The sequence below is a fragment of the Poecilia formosa genome, unplaced genomic scaffold (assembly GCF_000485575.1).
Source record: "Poecilia formosa unplaced genomic scaffold, Poecilia_formosa-5.1.2 Scaffold626, whole genome shotgun sequence".
Taxonomy (NCBI): domain Eukaryota; kingdom Metazoa; phylum Chordata; class Actinopteri; order Cyprinodontiformes; family Poeciliidae; genus Poecilia; species Poecilia formosa.
In genome coordinates, this window is record NW_006800565.1 from 5401 (window position 1) to 14511 (window position 9111).

General features: G+C 43.3%; 1 protein-coding gene across 2 annotated transcripts in view; it reads right to left on the bottom strand.

The window, feature by feature from the left end:
* The window catches only part of slc31a1 (solute carrier family 31 member 1), a 6707-nt gene extending 5394 nt beyond the window's left edge, over positions 1 to 1313 (bottom strand). The window contains exon 1 of one of the 2 annotated variants that reach the window (XM_007541703.2): positions 1154 to 1313. The gene's annotated coding sequence lies outside the window, so the exon portion shown is untranslated. The remainder of the gene's footprint in view (positions 1 to 1153) is intronic. The other variant, XM_007541702.2, reaches the window with a different exon arrangement.
* Positions 1314 to 9111: the final 7798 nt, after the last annotated feature.

Sequence of the window (9111 nt, forward strand, 5' to 3'; positions counted from 1 at the left end):
AGTTCTACATCATCTAGTTCTACATCATCTAGTTCTACACCACCCAGTTCTACACCACCCGGTTCTACACTACCCGGTTCTACACCACCCACTGCAAACTGCTGCTAGTTTATAAATCACTGAACGGATCAAAGATCTGCTGCTGCAGATCAGATCAACAGAGTGTGCTTTGATCATCAGACCCGGTTTCCAGCAGTCAGATCAGAACCAGCAGGGCTCCAGAACCTCCCATTGTTTCAGAGGAACCAGGTGGAGTCTGGACTTCCTGCGTTCCGGCGCCGATGGCCCAGAACAACAAATAGCCAGAGGCCCGGTCCAACATCAGAGCAGCTTGGCCCGGTTCAGATGTACCGCAGCAGAACCAGGAGGTTCTGACCCGTCACAGGGTCCAGAACTTTGTTTCCAGGAATCAAAGTTCTGGATTCCTGGAAACAGCTGAAGAGAAATACAGCAAAGTACCAGAGTACTACAGTACTGTAGTACTAATACTGTAACACTATTCCTATAATGCTCCACAGATCTACTGTAATATTGCAAAGTCATAGTATACTACTGTAGTACAGCACAATAAGTATATACTACTATACTACAGTAAGTATAGTACTGTACCATATAGTACTACAGTACTAGGATTGTTCTGTACTATAGTACAGACTATAACTAGGGTTCTACCAGTGAAACTGGGTCACTGTTTGTTCTTCATCCTCCTGATAACTGACCCATCATCATCCTCCTCCTCCTCCTCCTCTCTGAGTTCACATCCAGACTCTGGTTCTGGTTCTCCTGCAGAGGTTCTGGATAATAACCAGTATGCTCTGTTTCTGGTCGGGGTTTGGAGTCCATCACAGAGTAAATTGGACAGAACCGCGAGAGACTGATGCGGGTCAGTCGGGTCCTCTCAAGGCCCGAGCTGGAAACTAATTAAAGAGGTAGCAGGTGGATTTTATGCAGCCGAACCGACCTTTGGATCTGTCCGGTTCTGATTATGTAAAAGCTTCCCATCTGTCTTATCCACAATCAGTACCGGAACCAGAACTGTGAGAAAGGTAGAGTTTTATCTGCGGAGTCTGGCTCAACTGCCTCGGGTCAGATCAGAATGAAGCAGCAGAGGTCACTGGCACACGAACCGAACCAGAACCAACGGCGAACTCACCTGGAACTGATCCTCGAACTCCTGCTTGGTCTGCACCCGGGTTCCGAACCGCAAACAAGAATCAAAAAACGAAACCACCAAAAACAGAGACCGAGGTTTTTCTTAAACTTCAGAGCGGAGCCGCTTCCGTCCACTGCGTCATGACGTCACTTTGTGACGTTTAGTCTTCGCCGATGAACAGGGGAGGAGCTAAAGAGGCAGAGAACATATTTTACCCAATTACAAAGTGATTTTCACGGTAAGGGGCGGGACTGCTTTTAGCCACGTCAACGTCCTCTTCTTTAATAAGAGGTCACGTGATTTTCTACGGCTTGACGTGCATGTGCGAGAGCGTGGCAAGACAACTGTGTTAAATAAAAATAACAAAATTAAATCGATTTTTTTTAAAAATAGAATAATCTACGAAGCTTTATTCTAATACTAAAAATCGTATAATAAATTTGACTAAGTTTTAAATAGAAATGTAAAATAATACAAACCCAATAATGAGATGAAATACCATAATATATATAATACAGCTCAAATGTTGGACCCTTTATGTATGAAATAAAATACTTTTAACGCTGCTAAAGCACTTCACTACGGATAAGTACAAAAACAGATTTTTTAAGTTCATTTTCAAAGTAACTTATTTCCTTCTAAATAACAGAATTATGAATCAAAGCAGAAAAAAAATGAAATAAAAAATGTGCAAATTATTGCCGTAAACAAATCTAACACATTACACAACAAAATTAAATATGTGATGGTAAAAAGTTAAATTAATTTATTCATATGTTGCTGAGTTCAAGATATTAATTCAGTTAGAATCAGTAAAAAAAATTATCAGAAAAAAATATAGTTAAATTAAACAAAAATTCATTACAAGACCTCTAACTCTGTCTTATTTCCTTTGATTTTCTGTGACCTTGACTCCAAATAAAATTATTATTTAATACTAAACATTGTAAAGTTGGTCATCTTAAAACTATGTGAATTATTTCAGGAAGCGTTATTAAATCAAATGCAGTTAAATTAGAATCTGTAGAGTTGAATATCAGGCTATTGTCAGACTGACCATTAAAACTGTTTATCAGAGCAGAGCGGAGAGATAACGGCTGCTCAGGTGTTGATCTGCTCAGGTGTTGATCTGCTCAGGTGTTTAGCTTAGGTCTTATCGCTGTTCCAGCTCAGCTGTTATTGCTTCCTGCTTCATCCTGTGAGCACGTAGCGCAGCTGTAAACATCTGTAGCTCCGCCTGGCGGATCAGAGGCGAACTGCAGTCTGCAAGGATTCCCCTCTCACAGGGGTCTGCTATGGAGGACCAAAACCGACATAATAAGAAATAAAAGCATAAATATATGTTTAGTTTTTCCTTTTCCTTACACGAGTTTCCGTCAAGTAATGTATATATTTTCTTTTTTATTTCCCCTAAATATGCGTTTTTGTCAAGAAAAATAGATATTTTTGCTTTGTCTTTTTTTGCTTCTCCATTTTCCGTTTGCTGTATTTCTGCTGCATCGTTATGTTAATGAGGAGAGCTGCTATTGGCCAGTAGAGCTTTGGAACCAACATCACTGCGTCAGACGTGGGGCGTTTAGGTCCAGTCGCTCGGTGCCATCTTTACAGGCCACAGACCAAAACAAACTTCATCCCGTTGTTTTTTTTGTGTGTGTGTTACAGACTGCAGTGAAGTGAACCTCCGAGGCTTGAGGAGGGAACTGGGGAACGGCTGGCCGAAATTAGTGTTCATAAATCGGATCAACCTAGAGCTAAACGCCGCTTACTCGGCGGATATTGGAAAATCCAATATTTAACTCGAAACTAACTTCACTGCAGTCGGTAACACAATAAAACCACCGGGATAAAGTTTGTTTTGGTCTGTGGCCTGTAAAGATGGCACCGAGCGACTGGACCTAAACGCCCCACAACGTCTGACGCAGTGACGTTGGTTCCCAGGCTCTATTGGCCAATAGCAGACATAGAAGGCAGCTCTCCTCATTAACATAACGATGCAGCAGAAAAACAGCAAACGGAAAAACACCAAGTGTGGCCTTGAACGACAAGGACCTGCTCAAGTTGGCATCAGCTGTTTCTTTAATTCTCCATCTGCATTTCACACAACGGCCATGGAGGTGAGGTCAGTCTCTGGGATAAACCAGCTCCTGCAAGGAGGAGCCATAATGTTACCGCGTGGGAAATTCCCACTGCAGTTTCCCGCAAACTAAACTTCTAAAACATGACAAAAACAACATAATAACAGAACTAGCGTGACCTGGATTGAACATATTTCAATAATTTGTAAAAGCGAAAACCATAAACATATTTTATAAAATGCATAAATAATATTTCTTTATCACATAGCAGAGACACGTTAACTCGTCGGTGATCCTCGGGGCTCTGAGGGTTACCCATAATACCCATCCCATGAGACCTAAATCCTGAACATCATGGCATGGAGTCATCCCAGTTTTCCATGTCTGGCATATAACCATTTATGTTATCTTTTAAACTGGTTCTATTGATCCTGTGTCCAGACAGAGGGATGATCAGCAGCCCAGCATCATGACCTGTTTGTTCTGCAGATCCTGCAGCTTCATCTTCCCAACATGGCTCCTCCTCACCCTGACAGGAGGAACCACAGAGCTCTGTTAGGTTAAAGCTCATCTTCTGAAGTTGGGATGTTTTTCCTCCAACAGGTTCCAGAGGAATCACCTCAAACCAGATGTTGGACTGGATTTTATTTCACTGTCATTTGTGAATGTTAGAGCCTCATTTTCAACAGTGGAGCTTTAAGGTTCATAAATGTTTTCATTTTGGAGAAAATCTCATAAACATCAATATTTACACTAAATAAGAGGCAAAAAACAGTACTTTGATAAAGGAAAAGCCTCTCAGACTCTGAGCTCGACAGCACCAAACTATTTTTTTATATTAGACAATTAATTTAATTTCACATAATTATGGCGGTAGAAGCCATTTGTCTGTTAAATACTTAATGAAACATATTTACCGTATTTGATGTTTGTTGTAAATGATGTATACTCACAAAGAACCAGGTAATTAATCCAAGTTTGTGGTTTATTGAATGTTCAGAAACTACAGCGGGTGTAAAGAGCCACAGCAAAGGTAAACAAAGGTAAAATAACTGAACAGGTGATCAACTCTAAACCACTGGCACCTTTTTACTCTCTGTCATTTAAGCACACCCGTTGCCATGGCAACCTCCTGCGCTCCACAAGCCGACCAGAGATTACATTAAAAACATTCAGTCCGTTATGATATCAGGTTTCCAGGTTTGATATTTATTTTGCGTCATTAATAAACCTCCCTGAACACAGCGGTGGTTGATGAGTTCATTTAAACTCCTGCTCTGCTCGTTAATTTGGTAATGGAACCGAAACGCTCAGAATTGTGCAACACCTTGAAACAATAATCACAGATTATTATTGTTGTTGGGTCATTAATTTGAACACGTTTTGTTGATTTTTTGTTGTTGTTCTTTAATAAAGTTCTGAACCTTTTGATAAGCCAATCAGAGGAGGACCTGCTGGTCTCAGCAGCATTCAGTTTGTCACCTAATGCTGAGATCGACTCAAAACCTTCCACTATCGACATATTGCAACCCTGCAAAAACTACGAGGGTAGTTCGTGCTTTACTACAGCAAAGCACGAACAGTTCAGAAACAACATGAAATGGGAAAAAAGTTATTTATTAACTGATTAGGTTGTGTTTTAGATTGTTCTTGAAAAACGAATCAGTCACGGCTGCACAGTGAACCCATTGATTCTTTACAGCCGCTCCTCTCTTGCAGGTACTGCGAACCCCTGCTAAATCTTTTAGGGGTATCGGTACCCGGCCGTACCCCCTTACTTTCATCCCTGGTTACAGGCAAGTCCAGTTTTGTGTCACTACTATGTTCAGCTGAAAGATCATGCTGAATGAGCTCAGAGTGGACAGCTGCAGTTGTAAGGTTGGAAACTGGTTCAGGAGAGCTTGACAGTGCAACAGATTCAGGGAGATGAGGTTCAGATAAATCCTTGGTCACGTCACCTGAGTCAAGAAACACAATGTCCACTGAAGAACCACATACTGGAATGTCAGAAGCACAGTCAGGGTGATTTACAACAACTTCATCCATACAACCATTTCCGTCCATCTGCAAAAGCCAGTTCACAGTTTTAGTTTCATTGTCCTGTACCTCATCAGGCACAACAGGGTGAGAAGGTCCACTTCCTGCTGTGGAAGGGCAAGAGGAATTGTCCGCATCTTCAGAAACGGCAGTGAGACAATTGACAGGGAGGAGAAGATTTCTGTGGAGAACCTTTGTCCTTGATGTGACAGGGTCTCTGATGCAATACACATTGATATCAGGCTTCACAGACACCACTTCATATACTGTTGATTCCCATTTGTCTGCAATCTTCCTCTTCCCTCGCTCACCACGATTAGCAACCAAAACTCTGTCACCCACATCGAGAGGAGAACCTTTAGCCTTGTGGTTGTAGTACATTGGGCTTGTTCTGATTAACTGTTTTGTCGGGCAATGCGGGCAGCCACAGAGAGGTCATGTTTGAGGCGGGAGACAAACTCATGATGGTCTACAACTGGGCCATTTGACTGAGCATGCTGGAAAACCACATCAATGGGCAGGCGCGGGATCCTGCCGAACAAAAAGAAAAACGGTGCAAATCCAGTTGTTTCATGGAATTGTAGCAGAATGTTAGCATTTTGAGCATCTGAGGCCATCTTGCCTTGGACTGGGGAGGAAGTGCACGTATCATGTTTCCTAAGGTTCTATTGTAACGTTCAATGATGCCATTCCCCATCGGGTGGTATGGTGTAGAGTGAGATTTTTGTATGCCAGCCATTTCCAGAAGTTCTTTGATGAGAAGACTTTCGAAATTTGCTCCTTGATCTAAATTAATGTGTTTAGGAAAGCCATATATGCAAAAGAAGTCATCCCACAGACGACGAGCAACTTGTTTGGCTGACTGATTCTTGCATGGAAACGCATGTGCCATCTTGGAGAAGTGGTCTCTTACAACTAGGACATCCACACTACACTTATCTGAGAGCTCAGCTGTCCAAAAGTCAATACAGACCAGTTCCATCGGCTCAGAGGTCTGAATACTTTCAAGGGGAGCTCTGTCATTAGGTTCTGGAGTTTTGCCAACCACACATCGAAAGCAACACTTGACATGGTTAATGATGTCACGTTCCATCCCAATCCAAAAGAACCTCTGTCTGGCGAGAGACAGTGTGCGGGCCTGGCCCTGATGACCAGCTGAGTCGTGCACTCCTTGGAGGACTTTGGCTTTTAAAGAGTCCGGGACAAGAAACTGTTGAGTTGTCAAGGTCATTTGTTTGTCTTTCTTAACTCTGTAAATCAGGCCATCTTTAATGACGAGCTTAGGCCAATGTCTCAGCAGGTTTAAAGCGCCAGGTAACTCACTTGCTCGTTCACATCTGGTGGGTCTCCTGTGACGCTGCATATAATAGAAAAGTCTGCCCAGCACACCATCCTGACCTTGTAAATTAGCAAGTTCACTCTTTGGCAGCAAGGCAGATTGATCAGTGTCACTGAGTTGCAAGACAGCTGGATCAGTGGCTCTCATCTGACTGAAACCTCCAGACTCATGTGCCTCAAGAACAGCTGACACATCTTGTGATGTTAATGATGTCTGGGAAGTTGGTGAGGGCACCTCAGCATCGTCATCTGTGCATTCAACAACCAACTGACAGTTGGTCGTACAACGAAACGCGTCTTGGACCGTTTTCTCCACCACACCGTTCACCTGGTTAAGTAGTGCGGTATATGGTTCAGTTACAATGCGATGGCTCATGCATGACTGAACAAATGGTTCTCTACTCAAGGCATCAGCGACAACATTTTTGCTACCAGGAACATAGTTCAGATCAAAACTATAGGGAGCGAGCCTGGACACCCACCGCTGTTCACACGCATCTAACCTTGGTTTGGTTAGTATGTATGTTAATGGGTTGTTGTCTGTCCAGACTGTGAAATGACGCCCTTTAAGCCAGTGGCTAAACTTGTCACAGATTGCCCATTTCAGAGCAAGAAATTCCAAGCGATGTGCTGGATAGTTTAGCTGAGAGCGAGAGAGTCCTATTGGCAAAAGCCACTGGTCTAGCCACCTTTCCATCAGGAGGAAGCTGTGACAAAACAGCTCCAATGCCATCAAAAGAGGCATCAACTGCAAGGATGAATGGAGCATTAAAATCTGGATGAGCCAAGGTAAGTAACACTTCTTATCAACTAATTTTTCAAAGTTTTAAATGCTTCCTTGCACTCATCAGTCCAGTCAGATGGGCAGAGTTTAACCCGACCCTTTTTGAATTTGGGTTTGTTGCCTCGCCCCTTTTTGTTTGTCACTCCAGGCTCAGCTACAAGGCTAAAGAGTGGTTTAGCTTTGACACAGCACTCAGCTCATTTTGCTTGTAGAGCTGAGCAGCGGGCGCAGCTCTCACTCGTCCTTACTGATAACTTTGCCTGTGAATTGTTTTTAAAGTCACAATTTTTATACTTATATTTACATTATCGTCATCATAACTGGATTACTTCAAACCTAAGGACCGGGAGATTTTCTTACTTTTATTTTTAACTTGAAGGACATGTATTGCTGCTCTGTGTGCTCGGTCGAAAACGGCCGGAACGGAAACCCATTGATTTTCTGTGATGGCTGCAAATCCATCGTGCACCTAGCCTGCTCCGGAATGACTCAGATGCCGAAGCCAGCTGATCTCTGGTTCTGCAGAAAATGTGAATCCTTGAACATGAGCAGTATTTTATAACGACTTCTGTCTATTGAAAGGAAGATTAAACTGCTAGAGGTGAACTTCGAGATTAACGCTACCTGTGGAAATGAGACAACTCTTCCTCAAATCAACAGAGAGGTTGTGCGCCCTGTACCAAGCAGCTCACCCTCGAACGCTCAGGGTGCCAAGCCGAAATGGGAATCTCGCACTGCGGATCCGATAAGAACAGGGAGAACCCTGCACCTGGCAACTTCAACACCTGCTCCGCCAAAACAAGCAGCTGCAACCGTAATGGCTCCACCGACCCCGCTCCCAAGGACAAAGCAACCAGACCGAGCTTCAAAACAGCCTGACTTCGTGGGAATCCCACTGAATAACATAATTTCTGCACTCCAGCCTGAGCCTCTGGGAGAAACCTCAACTTTAAACATCAACAATGACGCTGAGTGGCCGGCTCTGAGTCGAAACCCACCTTCAACGTCAACACCTGCTCCACCAAAGTATAGCAAACAAGCAGCTGGAACCAAAACAGCTCCACCGACCCCAAGGACAAAGCGACCAGCCCAAGCCTCAAAATATTCCGACTCCGTGGGAATCCCACTGAAAAACAGATTTTCAGCACTCCAGCCTGAGCCTCTGAGTGAAAACCCACCTTCAAACATCAACAATGAGGCAAAGCCAACACATCCACCCCCCAAAGCTCCGAAGGACAAAATGACCACCAGGAAAACGAAAGGTATGCAAAGAGTGCTTATTGTTGGAGATGAGACAGTAAATGGAATCAGTCATGTTTGCAATCCCAAGAAAACGAGAGTGGTTTCTTTCCTTGGTGACACTGTATCTGATTTACTCTCTCTAACCATCAGAGAGGTCAAAGGTCACATGTGGGGTACCCCAAGGTTCAGTCCTAGGACCCCTTCTTTTCAATATCTACATGCTCCCACTGGCTCAGGTTATAACAGGAAATAAGATCAGCTACCATAACTACGATACACAGCTCTACATTATGATGTCACCAGGTGACCTTTGACCCCATCCAATCACTGAACAGATGCTGAGAACAGATAAATGTGAGGATGAGCCAAAACTTTCTCCAGCTGAACAGAAACAAACTGAAATTATTATCTTTGGACCTAAAGAGGAGCGAACTAGAATCAATGCTCAGCTTCAGTTATTACAACTGAAAACCAGCGATCAG